This window comes from Eucyclogobius newberryi, unplaced genomic scaffold, assembly GCF_026437365.1.
Source record: "Eucyclogobius newberryi isolate DKJ021-1_F unplaced genomic scaffold, fEucNew1.0.hap1 SCAF_12, whole genome shotgun sequence".
Classification (NCBI taxonomy): Eukaryota; Metazoa; Chordata; class Actinopteri; order Gobiiformes; family Gobiidae; genus Eucyclogobius; species Eucyclogobius newberryi.
In genome coordinates this window covers 38,659,348-38,680,757 of record NW_027315746.1, presented here as the reverse complement: position 1 = coordinate 38,680,757, position 21,410 = coordinate 38,659,348, and the positions used below count along the sequence as shown (strand labels likewise).

General features: G+C 33.1%; 15 non-coding genes across 15 annotated transcripts; all 15 read right to left on the bottom strand.

The window, feature by feature from the left end:
• Nucleotides 1-827: 827 nt before the first annotated feature.
• LOC140356797 (5S ribosomal RNA) lies at nt 828-946 on the bottom strand. Its single transcript, XR_011926106.1, has one exon. It is a non-coding gene; the product is annotated as a 5S ribosomal RNA (ribosomal RNA).
• A 1,254-nt stretch (nt 947-2,200) lies between these two features.
• LOC140356862 (5S ribosomal RNA) lies at nt 2,201-2,321 on the bottom strand. Its single transcript, XR_011926171.1, has one exon. It is a non-coding gene; the product is annotated as a 5S ribosomal RNA (ribosomal RNA).
• A 1,252-nt stretch (nt 2,322-3,573) lies between these two features.
• Nucleotides 3,574-3,692, bottom strand: LOC140356919 (5S ribosomal RNA). Its single transcript, XR_011926225.1, has one exon. It is a non-coding gene; the product is annotated as a 5S ribosomal RNA (ribosomal RNA).
• A 1,254-nt stretch (nt 3,693-4,946) lies between these two features.
• Nucleotides 4,947-5,065, bottom strand: LOC140356969 (5S ribosomal RNA). Its single transcript, XR_011926269.1, has one exon. It is a non-coding gene; the product is annotated as a 5S ribosomal RNA (ribosomal RNA).
• A 1,254-nt stretch (nt 5,066-6,319) lies between these two features.
• Nucleotides 6,320-6,440, bottom strand: LOC140356861 (5S ribosomal RNA). Its single transcript, XR_011926170.1, has one exon. It is a non-coding gene; the product is annotated as a 5S ribosomal RNA (ribosomal RNA).
• Nucleotides 6,441-7,692: 1,252 nt separating this feature from the next.
• LOC140356821 (5S ribosomal RNA) lies at nt 7,693-7,811 on the bottom strand. The gene has a single exon (XR_011926130.1). It is a non-coding gene; the product is annotated as a 5S ribosomal RNA (ribosomal RNA).
• Nucleotides 7,812-9,064: 1,253 nt separating this feature from the next.
• Nucleotides 9,065-9,183, bottom strand: LOC140356968 (5S ribosomal RNA). The gene has a single exon (XR_011926268.1). It is a non-coding gene; the product is annotated as a 5S ribosomal RNA (ribosomal RNA).
• A 1,253-nt stretch (nt 9,184-10,436) lies between these two features.
• On the bottom strand, nt 10,437-10,555 carry LOC140356967 (5S ribosomal RNA). Its single transcript, XR_011926267.1, has one exon. It is a non-coding gene; the product is annotated as a 5S ribosomal RNA (ribosomal RNA).
• A 1,254-nt stretch (nt 10,556-11,809) lies between these two features.
• LOC140356860 (5S ribosomal RNA) lies at nt 11,810-11,930 on the bottom strand. Its single transcript, XR_011926169.1, has one exon. It is a non-coding gene; the product is annotated as a 5S ribosomal RNA (ribosomal RNA).
• A 1,254-nt stretch (nt 11,931-13,184) lies between these two features.
• Nucleotides 13,185-13,305, bottom strand: LOC140356922 (5S ribosomal RNA). Its single transcript, XR_011926228.1, has one exon. It is a non-coding gene; the product is annotated as a 5S ribosomal RNA (ribosomal RNA).
• Nucleotides 13,306-14,559: 1,254 nt separating this feature from the next.
• LOC140356804 (5S ribosomal RNA) lies at nt 14,560-14,678 on the bottom strand. The gene has a single exon (XR_011926113.1). It is a non-coding gene; the product is annotated as a 5S ribosomal RNA (ribosomal RNA).
• Nucleotides 14,679-15,932: 1,254 nt separating this feature from the next.
• LOC140356859 (5S ribosomal RNA) lies at nt 15,933-16,053 on the bottom strand. Its single transcript, XR_011926168.1, has one exon. It is a non-coding gene; the product is annotated as a 5S ribosomal RNA (ribosomal RNA).
• A 1,252-nt stretch (nt 16,054-17,305) lies between these two features.
• On the bottom strand, nt 17,306-17,426 carry LOC140356858 (5S ribosomal RNA). The gene has a single exon (XR_011926167.1). It is a non-coding gene; the product is annotated as a 5S ribosomal RNA (ribosomal RNA).
• A 1,253-nt stretch (nt 17,427-18,679) lies between these two features.
• LOC140356857 (5S ribosomal RNA) lies at nt 18,680-18,800 on the bottom strand. Its single transcript, XR_011926166.1, has one exon. It is a non-coding gene; the product is annotated as a 5S ribosomal RNA (ribosomal RNA).
• A 1,253-nt stretch (nt 18,801-20,053) lies between these two features.
• On the bottom strand, nt 20,054-20,174 carry LOC140356856 (5S ribosomal RNA). Its single transcript, XR_011926165.1, has one exon. It is a non-coding gene; the product is annotated as a 5S ribosomal RNA (ribosomal RNA).
• Nucleotides 20,175-21,410: the final 1,236 nt, after the last annotated feature.

Here is a 21,410-nt window from a genome sequence, read left to right as displayed (position 1 = left end):
TAGTTTTTGCTTAAAATACTCTTTTTATCTTTAATTTACACTCAATTGTTTCAAAAAATGCTTTCCGCACCTGATATTTTTACATATTTTTTTACAAGCTTCAAAATATTTTTGGGGGCATAAAATATTCTCTCAAATGTACAAAAGTAGCAGGACAACAATGTTTTTTTTTTTTTTGCATTAATACTCTTTTTTTTTTTTATAAAACAGGTAAATTGTGCTGAACATTTTTACATACTTTTAACAGGCTTCAAAATATATATATATATTTTTTGGCCTAAAATACTCTCAAATGTACAAAAGTAGCAAGACAGTAAAGTTTTGTTTTGATTTTTTTGCTTAAAATACTCTATATTTTTATCTTTATTTTACACTCAATTGTTTAAAAAATGCTTTCAGCACCTGGTATTTTTTACATACTTTTTACAAGCTTCAAAATATTTTTGGGGCATAAAATACTCGCTCAAAATGTACAAAAGTAGCAGGACAACAATGTTTCTCAGGGGTTTCTTGGGGCATAAACACTCTTTTTTTATTTTTTATTAAACAGGTAAATTGCGTTGAAAATTGCTTTCAGCACCTGGTATTTTTACATCCTTTTTTACAAGTTTCAGAATATATTTTTTGGTCATAAAAGACTCTAAATGTACAAAAGTAGCAGGACAGCTCCCTCTGCTGTCCATATTCTAAATGGCAGTTTGTACAAAAATGTGTGATTTTAAAGTCAAATTGACTGTGTTTTTGGTTCCACTTTAGTTTCAAAATATGCACACATACTGTGTTTCTTTGTTTCTTTGTCTGTTGAAGGCTTTACAAAAGAAGATAAAAGCTTACAGCACCTGGTATTCCCAGGCGGTCTCCCATCCAAGTACTAACCAGGCCCGACCCCGCTTAGCTTCCGAGATCAGACGAGATCGGGCGTGTTCAGGGTGGTATGGCCGTAAGCGAAGGGCTCTGGGGTGGAGACTGCTTTTATATCCATGTTTCACCAGCTCCAGATGGGGAATGGGACTCGTGCTTTTCCAGGAGGAACAGACAAGCTTTTCTTGTCAACTTGACTCTTTCAACCTAAAGAAAACCCTGCTCAAATGTAAGAGTCAATGTTTCAAGACACCTTTTGGGCTTTCTTTATCATTTGGCCATTTCCCTGCTTTTAGCCTGAATATTATTCTATTATTCCTATGTGTTTTGGCATAAAATACTCTGTTTCCATGAAATACATAGAAAATACCATATAGGCACCACCTGTTTAGTCAAAATAAGTTTTTAGTTTTGTAAATCATTTCAAAAAATGCTGATGGCGCCTGGTATTTTTGCATAAATTACTCTCAAAATGTACAAAAGTAGCAGGACAGCAATGTTTTGCTTAGTTTTTGCTTAAAATACTCTTTTTTATCTTTAATTTACACTCAATTGTTTCAAAAAATGCTTTCCGCACCTGATATTTTTTACATATTTTTTTACAAGCTTCAAAATATTTTTGGGGGCATAAAATATTCTCTCAAATGTACAAAAGTAGCAGGACAACAATTTTTTTTTTTTTTTTGCATTAATACTCTTTTTTTTTTTTTTTTATAAAACAGGTAAATTGTGCTGAACATTTTTACATACTTTTAACAGGCTTCAAAATATATATATATATTTTTTGGCCTAAAATACTCTCAAATGTACAAAAGTAGCAAGACAGTAAAGTTTTGTTTTGATTTTTTTGCTTAAAATACTCTATATTTTTATCTTTATTTTACACTCAATTGTTTAAAAAATGCTTTCAGCACCTGGTATTTTTTACATACTTTTTACAAGCTTCAAAATATTTTTGGGGCATAAAATACTCGCTCAAAATGTACAAAAGTAGCAGGACAACAATGTTTCTCAGGGGTTTCTTGGGGCATAAATACTCTTTTTTTATTTTTTATTAAACAGGTCAATTGCGTTGAAAATTGCTTTCAGCACCTGGTATTTTTACATCCTTTTTTACAAGTTTCAGAATATATTTTTTGGTCATAAAAGACTCTAAATGTACAAAAGTAGCAGGACAGCTCCCTCTGCTGTCCATATTCTAAATGGCAGTTTGTACAAAAATGTGTGATTTTAAAGTCAAATTGACTGTGTTTTTGGTTCCACTTTAGTTTCAAAATATGCACACATACTGTGTTTCTTTGTTTCTTTGTCTGTTGAAGGCTTTACAAAAGAAGATAAAAGCTTACAGCACCTGGTATTCCCAGGCGCTGTCTCCCATCCAAGTACTAACCAGGCCCGACCCTGCTTAGCTTCCGAGATCAGACGAGATCGGGCGTGTTCAGGGTGGTATGGCCGTAAGCGAAGGGCTCTGGGGTGGAGACTGCTTTTATATCCATGTTTCACCAGCTCCAGATGGGGAATGGGACTCGTGCTTTTCCAGGAGGAACAGACAAGCTTTTCTTGTCAACTTGACTCTTTCAACCTAAAGAAAACCCTGCTCAAATGTAAGAGTCAATGTTTCAAGACACCTTTTGGGCTTTCTTTATCATTTGGCCATTTCCCTGCTTTTAGCCTGAATATTATTCTATTATTCCTATGTGTTTTGGCATAAAATACTCTGTTTCCATGAAATACATAGAAAATACCATATAGGCACCACCTGTTTAGTCAAAATAAGTTTTTAGTTTTGTAAATCATTTCAAAAAATGCTGATGGCGCCTGGTATTTTTGCATAAATTACTCTCAAAATGTACAAAAGTAGCAGGACAGCAATGTTTTGCTTAGTTTTTGCTTAAAATACTCTTTTTATCTTTAATTTACACTCAATTGTTTCAAAAAATGCTTTCCGCACCTGATATTTTTACATATTTTTTTACAAGCTTCAAAATATTTTTGGGGGCATAAAATATTCTCTCAAATGTACAAAAGTAGCAGGACAACAATGTTTTTTTTTTTTTTGCATTAATACTCTTTTTTTTTTTTTTTTATAAAACAGGTAAATTGTGCTGAACATTTTTACATACTTTTAACAGGCTTCAAAATATATATATATATTTTTTGGCCTAAAATACTCTCAAATGTACAAAAGTAGCAAGACAGTAAAGTTTTGTTTTGATTTTTTTGCTTAAAATACTCTATATTTTTATCTTTATTTTACACTCAATTGTTTAAAAAATGCTTTCAGCACCTGGTATTTTTTACATACTTTTTACAAGCTTCAAAATATTTTTGGGGCATAAAATACTCGCTCAAAATGTACAAAAGTAGCAGGACAACAATGTTTCTCAGGGGTTTCTTGGGGCATAAATACTCTTTTTTTATTTTTTATTAAACAGGTCAATTGCGTTGAAAATTGCTTTCAGCACCTGGTATTTTTACATCCTTTTTTACAAGTTTCAGAATATATTTTTTGGTCATAAAAGACTCTAAATGTACAAAAGTAGCAGGACAGCTCCCTCTGCTGTCCATATTCTAAATGGCAGTTTGTACAAAAATGTGTGATTTTAAAGTCAAATTGACTGTGTTTTTGGTTCCACTTTAGTTTCAAAATATGCACACATACTGTGTTTCTTTGTTTCTTTGTCTGTTGAAGGCTTTACAAAAGAAGATAAAAGCTTACAGCACCTGGTATTCCCAGGCGGTCTCCCATCCAAGTACTAACCAGGCCCGACCCCGCTTAGCTACGGAGATCAGACGAGATCGAGCGTGTTCAGGGTGGTATGGCCGTAAGCGAAGGGCTCTGGGGTGGAGACTGCTTTTATATCCATGTTTCACCAGCTCCAGATGGGGAATGGGACTCGTGCTTTTCCAGGAGGAACAGACAAGCTTTTCTTGTCAACTTGACTCTTTCAACCTAAAGAAAACCCTGCTCAAATGTAAGAGTCAATGTTTCAAGACACCTTTTGGGCTTTCTTTATCATTTGGCCATTTCCCTGCTTTTAGCCTGAATATTATTCTATTATTCCTATGTGTTTTGGCATAAAATACTCTGTTTCCATGAAATACATAGAAAATACCATATAGGCACCACCTGTTTAGTCAAAATAAGTTTTTAGTTTTGTAAATCATTTCAAAAAATGCTGATGGCGCCTGGTATTTTTGCATAAATTACTCTCAAAATGTACAAAAGTAGCAGGACAGCAATGTTTTGCTTAGTTTTTGCTTAAAATACTCTTTTTATCTTTAATTTACACTCAATTGTTTCAAAAAATGCTTTCCGCACCTGATATTTTTACATATTTTTTTACAAGCTTCAAAATATTTTTGGGGGCATAAAATATTCTCTCAAATGTACAAAAGTAGCAGGACAACAATGTTTTTTTTTTTTTTGCATTAATACTCTTTTTTTTTTTTTTTTATAAAACAGGTAAATTGTGCTGAACATTTTTACATACTTTTAACAGGCTTCAAAATATATATATATATATTTTTTGGCCTAAAATACTCTCAAATGTACAAAAGTAGCAAGACAGTAAAGTTTTGTTTTGATTTTTTTGCTTAAAATACTCTATATTTTTATCTTTATTTTACACTCAATTGTTTAAAAAATGCTTTCAGCACCTGGTATTTTTTACATACTTTTTACAAGCTTCAAAATATTTTTGGGGCATAAAATACTCGCTCAAAATGTACAAAAGTAGCAGGACAACAATGTTTCTCAGGGGTTTCTTGGGGCATAAACACTCTTTTTTTATTTTTTATTAAACAGGTAAATTGCGTTGAAAATTGCTTTCAGCACCTGGTATTTTTACATCCTTTTTTACAAGTTTCAGAATATATTTTTTGGTCATAAAAGACTCTAAATGTACAAAAGTAGCAGGACAGCTCCCTCTGCTGTCCATATTCTAAATGGCAGTTTGTACAAAAATGTGTGATTTTAAAGTCAAATTGACTGTGTTTTTGGTTCCACTTTAGTTTCAAAATATGCACACATACTGTGTTTCTTTGTTTCTTTGTCTGTTGAAGGCTTTACAAAAGAAGATAAAAGCTTACAGCACCTGGTATTCCCAGGCGGTCTCCCATCCAAGTACTAACCAGGCCCGACCCTGCTTAGCTTCCGAGATCAGACGAGATCGGGCGTGTTCAGGGTGGTATGGCCGTAAGCAAAGGGCTCTGGGGTGGAGACTGCTTTTATATCCATGTTTCACCAGCTCCAGATGGGGAATGGGACTCGTGCTTTTCCAGGAGGAACAGACAAGCTTTTCTTGTCAACTTGACTCTTTCAACCTAAAGAAAACCCTGCTCAAATGTAAGAGTCAATGTTTCAAGACACCTTTTGGGCTTTCTTTATCATTTGGCCATTTCCCTGCTTTTAGCCTGAATATTATTCTATTATTCCTATGTGTTTTGGCATAAAATACTCTGTTTCCATGAAATACATAGAAAATACCATATAGGCACCACCTGTTTAGTCAAAATAAGTTTTTAGTTTTGTAAATCATTTCAAAAAATGCTGATGGCGCCTGGTATTTTTGCATAAATTACTCTCAAAATGTACAAAAGTAGCAGGACAGCAATGTTTTGCTTAGTTTTTGCTTAAAATACTCTTTTTTATCTTTAATTTACACTCAATTGTTTCAAAAAATGCTTTCCGCACCTGATATTTTTTACATATTTTTTTACAAGCTTCAAAATATTTTTGGGGGCATAAAATATTCTCTCAAATGTACAAAAGTAGCAGGACAACAATTTTTTTTTTTTTTTTGCATTAATACTCTTTTTTTTTTTTTTTTATAAAACAGGTAAATTGTGCTGAACATTTTTACATACTTTTAACAGGCTTCAAAATATATATATATATTTTTTGGCCTAAAATACTCTCAAATGTACAAAAGTAGCAAGACAGTAAAGTTTTGTTTTGATTTTTTTGCTTAAAATACTCTATATTTTTATCTTTATTTTACACTCAATTGTTTAAAAAATGCTTTCAGCACCTGGTATTTTTTACATACTTTTTACAAGCTTCAAAATATTTTTGGGGCATAAAATACTCGCTCAAAATGTACAAAAGTAGCAGGACAACAATGTTTCTCAGGGGTTTCTTGGGGCATAAATACTCTTTTTTTATTTTTTATTAAACAGGTCAATTGCGTTGAAAATTGCTTTCAGCACCTGGTATTTTTACATCCTTTTTTACAAGTTTCAGAATATATTTTTTGGTCATAAAAGACTCTAAATGTACAAAAGTAGCAGGACAGCTCCCTCTGCTGTCCATATTCTAAATGGCAGTTTGTACAAAAATGTGTGATTTTAAAGTCAAATTGACTGTGTTTTTGGTTCCACTTTAGTTTCAAAATATGCACACATACTGTGTTTCTTTGTTTCTTTGTCTGTTGAAGGCTTTACAAAAGAAGATAAAAGCTTACAGCACCTGGTATTCCCAGGCGCTGTCTCCCATCCAAGTACTAACCAGGCCCGACCCTGCTTAGCTTCCGAGATCAGACGAGATCGGGCGTGTTCAGGGTGGTATGGCCGTAAGCGAAGGGCTCTGGGGTGGAGACTGCTTTTATATCCATGTTTCACCAGCTCCAGATGGGGAATGGGACTCGTGCTTTTCCAGGAGGAACAGACAAGCTTTTCTTGTCAACTTGACTCTTTCAACCTAAAGAAAACCCTGCTCAAATGTAAGAGTCAATGTTTCAAGACACCTTTTGGGCTTTCTTTATCATTTGGCCATTTCCCTGCTTTTAGCCTGAATATTATTCTATTATTCCTATGTGTTTTGGCATAAAATACTCTGTTTCCATGAAATACATAGAAAATACCATATAGGCACCACCTGTTTAGTCAAAATAAGTTTTTAGTTTTGTAAATCATTTCAAAAAATGCTGATGGCGCCTGGTATTTTTGCATAAATTACTCTCAAAATGTACAAAAGTAGCAGGACAGCAATGTTTTGCTTAGTTTTTGCTTAAAATACTCTTTTTATCTTTAATTTACACTCAATTGTTTCAAAAAATGCTTTCCGCACCTGATATTTTTACATATTTTTTTACAAGCTTCAAAATATTTTTGGGGGCATAAAATATTCTCTCAAATGTACAAAAGTAGCAGGACAACAATGTTTTTTTTTTTTTTGCATTAATACTCTTTTTTTTTTTTTTTTATAAAACAGGTAAATTGTGCTGAACATTTTTACATACTTTTAACAGGCTTCAAAATATATATATATATTTTTTGGCCTAAAATACTCTCAAATGTACAAAAGTAGCAAGACAGTAAAGTTTTGTTTTGATTTTTTTGCTTAAAATACTCTATATTTTTATCTTTATTTTACACTCAATTGTTTAAAAAATGCTTTCAGCACCTGGTATTTTTTACATACTTTTTACAAGCTTCAAAATATTTTTGGGGCATAAAATACTCGCTCAAAATGTACAAAAGTAGCAGGACAACAATGTTTCTCAGGGGTTTCTTGGGGCATAAATACTCTTTTTTTATTTTTTATTAAACAGGTCAATTGCGTTGAAAATTGCTTTCAGCACCTGGTATTTTTACATCCTTTTTTACAAGTTTCAGAATATATTTTTTGGTCATAAAAGACTCTAAATGTACAAAAGTAGCAGGACAGCTCCCTCTGCTGTCCATATTCTAAATGGCAGTTTGTACAAAAATGTGTGATTTTAAAGTCAAATTGACTGTGTTTTTGGTTCCACTTTAGTTTCAAAATATGCACACATACTGTGTTTCTTTGTTTCTTTGTCTGTTGAAGGCTTTACAAAAGAAGATAAAAGCTTACAGCACCTGGTATTCCCAGGCGGTCTCCCATCCAAGTACTAACCAGGCCCGACCCTGCTTAGCTTCGGAGATCAGACGAGATCGGGCGTGTTCAGGGTGGTATGGCCGTAAGCGAAGGGCTCTGGGGTGGAGACTGCTTTTATATCCATGTTTCACCAGCTCCAGATGGGGAATGGGACTCGTGCTTTTCCAGGAGGAACAGACAAGCTTTTCTTGTCAACTTGACTCTTTCAACCTAAAGAAAACCCTGCTCAAATGTAAGAGTCAATGTTTCAAGACACCTTTTGGGCTTTCTTTATCATTTGGCCATTTCCCTGCTTTTAGCCTGAATATTATTCTATTATTCCTATGTGTTTTGGCATAAAATACTCTGTTTCCATGAAATACATAGAAAATACCATATAGGCACCACCTGTTTAGTCAAAATAAGTTTTTAGTTTTGTAAATCATTTCAAAAAATGCTGATGGCGCCTGGTATTTTTGCATAAATTACTCTCAAAATGTACAAAAGTAGCAGGACAGCAATGTTTTGCTTAGTTTTTGCTTAAAATACTCTTTTTATCTTTAATTTACACTCAATTGTTTCAAAAAATGCTTTCCGCACCTGATATTTTTTACATATTTTTTTACAAGCTTCAAAATATTTTTGGGGGCATAAAATATTCTCTCAAATGTACAAAAGTAGCAGGACAACAATTTTTTTTTTTTTTTTGCATTAATACTCTTTTTTTTTTTTTTTTATAAAACAGGTAAATTGTGCTGAACATTTTTACATACTTTTAACAGGCTTCAAAATATATATATATATTTTTTGGCCTAAAATACTCTCAAATGTACAAAAGTAGCAAGACAGTAAAGTTTTGTTTTGATTTTTTTGCTTAAAATACTCTATATTTTTATCTTTATTTTACACTCAATTGTTTAAAAAATGCTTTCAGCACCTGGTATTTTTTACATACTTTTTACAAGCTTCAAAATATTTTTGGGGCATAAAATACTCGCTCAAAATGTACAAAAGTAGCAGGACAACAATGTTTCTCAGGGGTTTCTTGGGGCATAAATACTCTTTTTTTATTTTTTATTAAACAGGTCAATTGCGTTGAAAATTGCTTTCAGCACCTGGTATTTTTACATCCTTTTTTACAAGTTTCAGAATATATTTTTTGGTCATAAAAGACTCTAAATGTACAAAAGTAGCAGGACAGCTCCCTCTGCTGTCCATATTCTAAATGGCAGTTTGTACAAAAATGTGTGATTTTAAAGTCAAATTGACTGTGTTTTTGGTTCCACTTTAGTTTCAAAATATGCACACATACTGTGTTTCTTTGTTTCTTTGTCTGTTGAAGGCTTTACAAAAGAAGATAAAAGCTTACAGCACCTGGTATTCCCAGGCGGTCTCCCATCCAAGTACTAACCAGGCCCGACCCTGCTTAGCTTCCGAGATCAGACGAGATCGGGCGTGTTCAGGGTGGTATGGCCGTAAGCGAAGGGCTCTGGGGTGGAGACTGCTTTTATATCCATGTTTCACCAGCTCCAGATGGGGAATGGGACTCGTGCTTTTCCAGGAGGAACAGACAAGCTTTTCTTGTCAACTTGACTCTTTCAACCTAAAGAAAACCCTGCTCAAATGTAAGAGTCAATGTTTCAAGACACCTTTTGGGCTTTCTTTATCATTTGGCCATTTCCCTGCTTTTAGCCTGAATATTATTCTATTATTCCTATGTGTTTTGGCATAAAATACTCTGTTTCCATGAAATACATAGAAAATACCATATAGGCACCACCTGTTTAGTCAAAATAAGTTTTTAGTTTTGTAAATCATTTCAAAAAATGCTGATGGCGCCTGGTATTTTTGCATAAATTACTCTCAAAATGTACAAAAGTAGCAGGACAGCAATGTTTTGCTTAGTTTTTGCTTAAAATACTCTTTTTATCTTTAATTTACACTCAATTGTTTCAAAAAATGCTTTCCGCACCTGATATTTTTACATATTTTTTTACAAGCTTCAAAATATTTTTGGGGGCATAAAATATTCTCTCAAATGTACAAAAGTAGCAGGACAACAATGTTTTTTTTTTTTTTGCATTAATACTCTTTTTTTTTTTTTTTTATAAAACAGGTAAATTGTGCTGAACATTTTTACATACTTTTAACAGGCTTCAAAATATATATATATATTTTTTGGCCTAAAATACTCTCAAATGTACAAAAGTAGCAAGACAGTAAAGTTTTGTTTTGATTTTTTTGCTTAAAATACTCTATATTTTTATCTTTATTTTACACTCAATTGTTTAAAAAATGCTTTCAGCACCTGGTATTTTTTACATACTTTTTACAAGCTTCAAAATATTTTTGGGGCATAAAATACTCGCTCAAAATGTACAAAAGTAGCAGGACAACAATGTTTCTCAGGGGTTTCTTGGGGCATAAATACTCTTTTTTTTATTTTTTATTAAACAGGTCAATTGCGTTGAAAATTGCTTTCAGCACCTGGTATTTTTACATCCTTTTTTACAAGTTTCAGAATATATTTTTTGGTCATAAAAGACTCTAAATGTACAAAAGTAGCAGGACAGCTCCCTCTGCTGTCCATATTCTAAATGGCAGTTTGTACAAAAATGTGTGATTTTAAAGTCAAATTGACTGTGTTTTTGGTTCCACTTTAGTTTCAAAATATGCACACATACTGTGTTTCTTTGTTTCTTTGTCTGTTGAAGGCTTTACAAAAGAAGATAAAAGCTTACAGCACCTGGTATTCCCAGGCGGTCTCCCATCCAAGTACTAACCAGGCCCGACCCTGCTTAGCTTCCGAGATCAGACGAGATCGGGCGTGTTCAGGGTGGTATGGCCGTAAGCGAAGGGCTCTGGGGTGGAGACTGCTTTTATATCCATGTTTCACCAGCTCCAGATGGGGAATGGGACTCGTGCTTTTCCAGGAGGAACAGACAAGCTTTTCTTGTCAACTTGACTCTTTCAACCTAAAGAAAACCCTGCTCAAATGTAAGAGTCAATGTTTCAAGACACCTTTTGGGCTTTCTTTATCATTTGGCCATTTCCCTGCTTTTAGCCTGAATATTATTCTATTATTCCTATGTGTTTTGGCATAAAATACTCTGTTTCCATGAAATACATAGAAAATACCATATAGGCACCACCTGTTTAGTCAAAATAAGTTTTTAGTTTTGTAAATCATTTCAAAAAATGCTGATGGCGCCTGGTATTTTTGCATAAATTACTCTCAAAATGTACAAAAGTAGCAGGACAGCAATGTTTTGCTTAGTTTTTGCTTAAAATACTCTTTTTTATCTTTAATTTACACTCAATTGTTTCAAAAAATGCTTTCCGCACCTGATATTTTTTACATATTTTTTTACAAGCTTCAAAATATTTTTGGGGGCATAAAATATTCTCTCAAATGTACAAAAGTAGCAGGACAACAATTTTTTTTTTTTTTTTGCATTAATACTCTTTTTTTTTTTTTTTTATAAAACAGGTAAATTGTGCTGAACATTTTTACATACTTTTAACAGGCTTCAAAATATATATATATATTTTTTGGCCTAAAATACTCTCAAATGTACAAAAGTAGCAAGACAGTAAAGTTTTGTTTTGATTTTTTTGCTTAAAATACTCTATATTTTTATCTTTATTTTACACTCAATTGTTTAAAAAATGCTTTCAGCACCTGGTATTTTTTACATACTTTTTACAAGCTTCAAAATATTTTTGGGGCATAAAATACTCGCTCAAAATGTACAAAAGTAGCAGGACAACAATGTTTCTCAGGGGTTTCTTGGGGCATAAATACTCTTTTTTTATTTTTTATTAAACAGGTCAATTGCGTTGAAAATTGCTTTCAGCACCTGGTATTTTTACATCCTTTTTTACAAGTTTCAGAATATATTTTTTGGTCATAAAAGACTCTAAATGTACAAAAGTAGCAGGACAGCTCCCTCTGCTGTCCATATTCTAAATGGCAGTTTGTACAAAAATGTGTGATTTTAAAGTCAAATTGACTGTGTTTTTGGTTCCACTTTAGTTTCAAAATATGCACACATACTGTGTTTCTTTGTTTCTTTGTCTGTTGAAGGCTTTACAAAAGAAGATAAAAGCTTACAGCACCTGGTATTCCCAGGCGCTGTCTCCCATCCAAGTACTAACCAGGCCCGACCCTGCTTAGCTTCCGAGATCAGACGAGATCGGGCGTGTTCAGGGTGGTATGGCCGTAAGCGAAGGGCTCTGGGGTGGAGACTGCTTTTATATCCATGTTTCACCAGCTCCAGATGGGGAATGGGACTCGTGCTTTTCCAGGAGGAACAGACAAGCTTTTCTTGTCAACTTGACTCTTTCAACCTAAAGAAAACCCTGCTCAAATGTAAGAGTCAATGTTTCAAGACACCTTTTGGGCTTTCTTTATCATTTGGCCATTTCCCTGCTTTTAGCCTGAATATTATTCTATTATTCCTATGTGTTTTGGCATAAAATACTCTGTTTCCATGAAATACATAGAAAATACCATATAGGCACCACCTGTTTAGTCAAAATAAGTTTTTAGTTTTGTAAATCATTTCAAAAAATGCTGATGGCGCCTGGTATTTTTGCATAAATTACTCTCAAAATGTACAAAAGTAGCAGGACAGCAATGTTTTGCTTAGTTTTTGCTTAAAATACTCTTTTTATCTTTAATTTACACTCAATTGTTTCAAAAAATGCTTTCCGCACCTGATATTTTTACATATTTTTTTACAAGCTTCAAAATATTTTTGGGGGCATAAAATATTCTCTCAAATGTACAAAAGTAGCAGGACAACAATGTTTTTTTTTTTTTTGCATTAATACTCTTTTTTTTTTTTTTTTTATAAAACAGGTAAATTGTGCTGAACATTTTTACATACTTTTAACAGGCTTCAAAATATATATATATATTTTTTGGCCTAAAATACTCTCAAATGTACAAAAGTAGCAAGACAGTAAAGTTTTGTTTTGATTTTTTTGCTTAAAATACTCTATATTTTTTATCTTTATTTTACACTCAATTGTTTAAAAAATGCTTTCAGCACCTGGTATTTTTTACATACTTTTTACAAGCTTCAAAATATTTTTGGGGCATAAAATACTCGCTCAAAATGTACAAAAGTAGCAGGACAACAATGTTTCTCAGGGGTTTCTTGGGGCATAAACACTCTTTTTTTATTTTTTATTAAACAGGTAAATTGCGTTGAAAATTGCTTTCAGCACCTGGTATTTTTACATCCTTTTTTACAAGTTTCAGAATATATTTTTTGGTCATAAAAGACTCTAAATGTACAAAAGTAGCAGGACAGCTCCCTCTGCTGTCCATATTCTAAATGGCAGTTTGTACAAAAATGTGTGATTTTAAAGTCAAATTGACTGTGTTTTTGGTTCCACTTTAGTTTCAAAATATGCACACATACTGTGTTTCTTTGTTTCTTTGTCTGTTGAAGGCTTTACAAAAGAAGATAAAAGCTTACAGCACCTGGTATTCCCAGGCGCTGTCTCCCATCCAAGTACTAACCAGGCCCGACCCTGCTTAGCTTCCAAGATCAGACGAGATCGGGCGTGTTCAGGGTGGTATGGCCGTAAGCGAAGGGCTCTGGGGTGGAGACTGCTTTTATATCCATGTTTCACCAGCTCCAGATGGGGAATGGGACTCGTGCTTTTCCAGGAGGAACAGACAAGCTTTTCTTGTCAACTTGACTCTTTCAACCTAAAGAAAACCCTGCTCAAATGTAAGAGTCAATGTTTCAAGACACCTTTTGGGCTTTCTTTATCATTTGGCCATTTCCCTGCTTTTAGCCTGAATATTATTCTATTATTCCTATGTGTTTTGGCATAAAATACTCTGTTTCCATGAAATACATAGAAAATACCATATAGGCACCACCTGTTTAGTCAAAATAAGTTTTTAGTTTTGTAAATCATTTCAAAAAATGCTGATGGCGCCTGGTATTTTTGCATAAATTACTCTCAAAATGTACAAAAGTAGCAGGACAGCAATGTTTTGCTTAGTTTTTGCTTAAAATACTCTTTTTATCTTTAATTTACACTCAATTGTTTCAAAAAATGCTTTCCGCACCTGATATTTTTACATATTTTTTTACAAGCTTCAAAATATTTTTGGGGGCATAAAATATTCTCTCAAATGTACAAAAGTAGCAGGACAACAATGTTTTTTTTTTTTTTGCATTAATACTCTTTTTTTTTTTTTTTTTATAAAACAGGTAAATTGTGCTGAACATTTTTACATACTTTTAACAGGCTTCAAAATATATATATATATTTTTTGGCCTAAAATACTCTCAAATGTACAAAAGTAGCAAGACAGTAAAGTTTTGTTTTGATTTTTTTGCTTAAAATACTCTATATTTTTTATCTTTATTTTACACTCAATTGTTTAAAAAATGCTTTCAGCACCTGGTATTTTTTACATACTTTTTACAAGCTTCAAAATATTTTTGGGGCATAAAATACTCGCTCAAAATGTACAAAAGTAGCAGGACAACAATGTTTCTCAGGGGTTTCTTGGGGCATAAACACTCTTTTTTTATTTTTTATTAAACAGGTAAATTGCGTTGAAAATTGCTTTCAGCACCTGGTATTTTTACATCCTTTTTTACAAGTTTCAGAATATATTTTTTGGTCATAAAAGACTCTAAATGTACAAAAGTAGCAGGACAGCTCCCTCTGCTGTCCATATTCTAAATGGCAGTTTGTACAAAAATGTGTGATTTTAAAGTCAAATTGACTGTGTTTTTGGTTCCACTTTAGTTTCAAAATATGCACACATACTGTGTTTCTTTGTTTCTTTGTCTGTTGAAGGCTTTACAAAAGAAGATAAAAGCTTACAGCACCTGGTATTCCCAGGCGGTCTCCCATCCAAGTATTAACCAGGCCCTACCCTGCTTAGCTTCCGAGATCAGACGAGATCGGGCGTGTTCAGGGTGGTATGGCCGTAAGCGAAGGGCTCTGGGGTGGAGACTGCTTTTATATCCATGTTTCACCAGCTCCAGATGGGGAATGGGACTCGTGCTTTTCCAGGAGGAACAGACAAGCTTTTCTTGTCAACTTGACTCTTTCAACCTAAAGAAAACCCTGCTCAAATGTAAGAGTCAATGTTTCAAGACACCTTTTGGGCTTTCTTTATCATTTGGCCATTTCCCTGCTTTTAGCCTGAATATTATTCTATTATTCCTATGTGTTTTGGCATAAAATACTCTGTTTCCATGAAATACATAGAAAATACCATATAGGCACCACCTGTTTAGTCAAAATAAGTTTTTAGTTTTGTAAATCATTTCAAAAAATGCTGATGGCGCCTGGTATTTTTGCATAAATTACTCTCAAAATGTACAAAAGTAGCAGGACAGCAATGTTTTGCTTAGTTTTTGCTTAAAATACTCTTTTTTATCTTTAATTTACACTCAATTGTTTCAAAAAATGCTTTCCGCACCTGATATTTTTTACATATTTTTTTACAAGCTTCAAAATATTTTTGGGGGCATAAAATATTCTCTCAAATGTACAAAAGTAGCAGGACAACAATTTTTTTTTTTTTTTTGCATTAATACTCTTTTTTTTTTTTTTTTATAAAACAGGTAAATTGTGCTGAACATTTTTACATACTTTTAACAGGCTTCAAAATATATATATATATTTTTTGGCCTAAAATACTCTCAAATGTACAAAAGTAGCAAGACAGTAAAGTTTTGTTTTGATTTTTTTGCTTAAAATACTCTATATTTTTATCTTTATTTTACACTCAATTGTTTAAAAAATGCTTTCAGCACCTGGTATTTTTTACATACTTTTTACAAGCTTCAAAATATTTTTGGGGCATAAAATACTCGCTCAAAATGTACAAAAGTAGCAGGACAACAATGTTTCTCAGGGGTTTCTTGGGGCATAAATACTCTTTTTTTATTTTTTATTAAACAGGTCAATTGCGTTGAAAATTGCTTTCAGCACCTGGTATTTTTACATCCTTTTTTACAAGTTTCAGAATATATTTTTTGGTCATAAAAGACTCTAAATGTACAAAAGTAGCAGGACAGCTCCCTCTGCTGTCCATATTCTAAATGGCAGTTTGTACAAAAATGTGTGATTTTAAAGTCAAATTGACTGTGTTTTTGGTTCCACTTTAGTTTCAAAATATGCACACATACTGTGTTTCTTTGTTTCTTTGTCTGTTGAAGGCTTTACAAAAGAAGATAAAAGCTTACAGCACCTGGTATTCCCAGGCGCTGTCTCCCATCCAAGTACTAACCAGGCCCGACCCTGCTTAGCTTCCGAGATCAGACGAGATCGGGCGTGTTCAGGGTGGTATGGCCGTAAGCGAAGGGCTCTGGGGTGGAGACTGCTTTTATATCCATGTTTCACCAGCTCCAGATGGGGAATGGGACTCGTGCTTTTCCAGGAGGAACAGACAAGCTTTTCTTGTCAACTTGACTCTTTCAACCTAAAGAAAACCCTGCTCAAATGTAAGAGTCAATGTTTCAAGACACCTTTTGGGCTTTCTTTATCATTTGGCCATTTCCCTGCTTTTAGCCTGAATATTATTCTATTATTCCTATGTGTTTTGGCATAAAATACTCTGTTTCCATGAAATACATAGAAAATACCATATAGGCACCACCTGTTTAGTCAAAATAAGTTTTTAGTTTTGTAAATCATTTCAAAAAATGCTGATGGCGCCTGGTATTTTTGCATAAATTACTCTCAAAATGTACAAAAGTAGCAGGACAGCAATGTTTTGCTTAGTTTTTGCTTAAAATACTCTTTTTATCTTTAATTTACACTCAATTGTTTCAAAAAATGCTTTCCGCACCTGATATTTTTACATATTTTTTTACAAGCTTCAAAATATTTTTGGGGGCATAAAATATTCTCTCAAATGTACAAAAGTAGCAGGACAACAATGTTTTTTTTTTTTTTGCATTAATACTCTTTTTTTTTTTTTTTTATAAAACAGGTAAATTGTGCTGAACATTTTTACATACTTTTAACAGGCTTCAAAATATATATATATATTTTTTGGCCTAAAATACTCTCAAATGTACAAAAGTAGCAAGACAGTAAAGTTTTGTTTTGATTTTTTTGCTTAAAATACTCTATATTTTTATCTTTATTTTACACTCAATTGTTTAAAAAATGCTTTCAGCACCTGGTATTTTTTACATACTTTTTACAAGCTTCAAAATATTTTTGGGGCATAAAATACTCGCTCAAAATGTACAAAAGTAGCAGGACAACAATGTTTCTCAGGGGTTTCTTGGGGCATAAATACTCTTTTTTTATTTTTTATTAAACAGGTCAATTGCGTTGAAAATTGCTTTCAGCACCTGGTATTTTTACATCCTTTTTTACAAGTTTCAGAATATATTTTTTGGTCATAAAAGACTCTAAATGTACAAAAGTAGCAGGACAGCTCCCTCTGCTGTCCATATTCTAAATGGCAGTTTGTACAAAAATGTGTGATTTTAAAGTCAAATTGACTGTGTTTTTGGTTCCACTTTAGTTTCAAAATATGCACACATACTGTGTTTCTTTGTTTCTTTGTCTGTTGAAGGCTTTACAAAAGAAGATAAAAGCTTACAGCACCTGGTATTCCCAGGCGCTGTCTCCCATCCAAGTACTAACCAGGCCCGACCCTGCTTAGCTTCCGAGATCAGACGAGATCGGGCGTGTTCAGGGTGGTATGGCCGTAAGCAAAGGGCTCTGGGGTGGAGACTGCTTTTATATCCATGTTTCACCAGCTCCAGATGGGGAATGGGACTCGTGCTTTTCCAGGAGGAACAGACAAGCTTTTCTTGTCAACTTGACTCTTTCAACCTAAAGAAAACCCTGCTCAAATGTAAGAGTCAATGTTTCAAGACACCTTTTGGGCTTTCTTTATCATTTGGCCATTTCCCTGCTTTTAGCCTGAATATTATTCTATTATTCCTATGTGTTTTGGCATAAAATACTCTGTTTCCATGAAATACATAGAAAATACCATATAGGCACCACCTGTTTAGTCAAAATAAGTTTTTAGTTTTGTAAATCATTTCAAAAAATGCTGATGGCGCCTGGTATTTTTGCATAAATTACTCTCAAAATGTACAAAAGTAGCAGGACAGCAATGTTTTGCTTAGTTTTTGCTTAAAATACTCTTTTTATCTTTAATTTACACTCAATTGTTTCAAAAAATGCTTTCCGCACCTGATATTTTTACATATTTTTTTACAAGCTTCAAAATATTTTTGGGGGCATAAAATATTCTCTCAAATGTACAAAAGTAGCAGGACAACAATGTTTTTTTTTTTTTTGCATTAATACTCTTTTTTTTTTTTTTTTATAAAACAGGTAAATTGTGCTGAACATTTTTACATACTTTTAACAGGCTTCAAAATATATATATATATTTTTTTGGCCTAAAATACTCTCAAATGTACAAAAGTAGCAAGACAGTAAAGTTTTGTTTTGATTTTTTTGCTTAAAATACTCTATATTTTTATCTTTATTTTACACTCAATTGTTTAAAAAATGCTTTCAGCACCTGGTATTTTTTACATACTTTTTACAAGCTTCAAAATATTTTTGGGGCATAAAATACTCGCTCAAAATGTACAAAAGTAGCAGGACAACAATGTTTCTCAGGGGTTTCTTGGGGCATAAATACTCTTTTTTTATTTTTTATTAAACAGGTCAATTGCGTTGAAAATTGCTTTCAGCACCTGGTATTTTTACATCCTTTTTTACAAGTTTCAGAATATATTTTTTGGTCATAAAAGACTCTAAATGTACAAAAGTAGCAGGACAGCTCCCTCTGCTGTCCATATTCTAAATGGCAGTTTGTACAAAAATGTGTGATTTTAAAGTCAAATTGACTGTGTTTTTGGTTCCACTTTAGTTTCAAAATATGCACACATACTGTGTTTCTTTGTTTCTTTGTCTGTTGAAGGCTTTACAAAAGAAGATAAAAGCTTACAGCACCTGGTATTCCCAGGCGCTGTCTCCCATCCAAGTACTAACCAGGCCCGACCCTGCTTAGCTTCCGAGATCAGACGAGATCGGGCGTGTTCAGGGTGGTATGGCCGTAAGCGAAGGGCTCTGGGGTGGAGACTGCTTTTATATCCATGTTTCACCAGCTCCAGATGGGGAATGGGACTCGTGCTTTTCCAGGAGGAACAGACAAGCTTTTCTTGTCAACTTGACTCTTTCAACCTAAAGAAAACCCTGCTCAAATGTAAGAGTCAATGTTTCAAGACACCTTTTGGGCTTTCTTTATCATTTGGCCATTTCCCTGCTTTTAGCCTGAATATTATTCTATTATTCCTATGTGTTTTGGCATAAAATACTCTGTTTCCATGAAATACATAGAAAATACCATATAGGCACCACCTGTTTAGTCAAAATAAGTTTTTAGTTTTGTAAATCATTTCAAAAAATGCTGATGGCGCCTGGTATTTTTGCATAAATTACTCTCAAAATGTACAAAAGTAGCAGGACAGCAATGTTTTGCTTAGTTTTTGCTTAAAATACTCTTTTTTATCTTTAATTTACACTCAATTGTTTCAAAAAATGCTTTCCGCACCTGATATTTTTTACATATTTTTTTACAAGCTTCAAAATATTTTTGGGGGCATAAAATATTCTCTCAAATGTACAAAAGTAGCAGGACAACAATTTTTTTTTTTTTTTTGCATTAATACTCTTTTTTTTTTTTTTTATAAAACAGGTAAATTGTGCTGAACATTTTTACATACTTTTAACAGGCTTCAAAATATATATATATATATTTTGGCCTAAAATACTCTCAAATGTACAAAAGTAGCAAGACAGTAAAGTTTTGTTTTGATTTTTTTGCTTAAAATACTCTATATTTTTATCTTTATTTTACACTCAATTGTTTAAAAAATGCTTTCAGCACCTGGTATTTTTTACATACTTTTTACAAGCTTCAAAATATTTTTGGGGCATAAAATACTCGCTCAAAATGTACAAAAGTAGCAGGACAACAATGTTTCTCAGGGGTTTCTTGGGGCATAAATACTCTTTTTTTATTTTTTATTAAACAGGTCAATTGCGTTGAAAATTGCTTTCAGCACCTGGTATTTTTACATCCTTTTTTACAAGTTTCAGAATATATTTTTTGGTCATAAAAGACTCTAAATGTACAAAAGTAGCAGGACAGCTCCCTCTGCTGTCCATATTCTAAATGGCAGTTTGTACAAAAATGTGTGATTTTAAAGTCAAATTGACTGTGTTTTTGGTTCCACTTTAGTTTCAAAATATGCACACATACTGTGTTTCTTTGTTTCTTTGTCTGTTGAAGGCTTTACAAAAGAAGATAAAAGCTTACAGCACCTGGTATTCCCAGGCGCTGTCTCCCATCCAAGTACTAACCAGGCCCGACCCTGCTTAGCTTCCGAGATCAGACGAGATCGGGCGTGTTCAGGGTGGTATGGCCGTAAGCGAAGGGCTCTGGGGTGGAGACTGCTTTTATATCCATGTTTCACCAGCTCCAGATGGGGAATGGGACTCGTGCTTTTCCAGGAGGAACAGACAAGCTTTTCTTGTCAACTTGACTCTTTCAACCTAAAGAAAACCCTGCTCAAATGTAAGAGTCAATGTTTCAAGACACCTTTTGGGCTTTCTTTATCATTTGGCCATTTCCCTGCTTTTAGCCTGAATATTATTCTATTATTCCTATGTGTTTTGGCATAAAATACTCTGTTTCCATGAAATACATAGAAAATACCATATAGGCACCACCTGTTTAGTCAAAATAAGTTTTTAGTTTTGTAAATCATTTCAAAAAATGCTGATGGCGCCTGGTATTTTTGCATAAATTACTCTCAAAATGTACAAAAGTAGCAGGACAGCAATGTTTTGCTTAGTTTTTGCTTAAAATACTCTTTTTTATCTTTAATTTACACTCAATTGTTTCAAAAAATGCTTTCCGCACCTGATATTTTTTACATATTTTTTTACAAGCTTCAAAATATTTTTGGGGGCATAAAATATTCTCTCAAATGTACAAAAGTAGCAGGACAACAATTTTTTTTTTTTTTTTGCATTAATACTCTTTTTTTTTTTTTTTTTATAAAACAGGTAAATTGTGCTGAACATTTTTACATACTTTTAACAGGCTTCAAAATATATATATATATTTTTTGGCCTAAAATACTCTCAAATGTACAAAAGTAGCAAGACAGTAAAGTTTTGTTTTGATTTTTTTGCTTAAAATACTCTATATTTTTATCTTTATTTTACACTCAATTGTTTAAAAAATGCTTTCAGCACCTGGTATTTTTTACATACTTTTTACAAGCTTCAAAATATTTTTGGGGCATAAAATACTCGCTCAAAATGTACAAAAGTAGCAGGACAACAATGTTTCTCAGGGGTTTCTTGGGGCATAAATACTCTTTTTTTATTTTTTATTAAACAGGTCAATTGCGTTGAAAATTGCTTTCAGCACCTGGTATTTTTACATCCTTTTTTACAAGTTTCAGAATATATTTTTTGGTCATAAAAGACTCTAAATGTACAAAAGTAGCAGGACAGCTCCCTCTGCTGTCCATATTCTAAATGGCAGTTTGTACAAAAATGTGTGATTTTAAAGTCAAATTGACTGTGTTTTTGGTTCCACTTTAGTTTCAAAATATGCACACATACTGTGTTTCTTTGTTTCTTTGTCTGTTGAAGG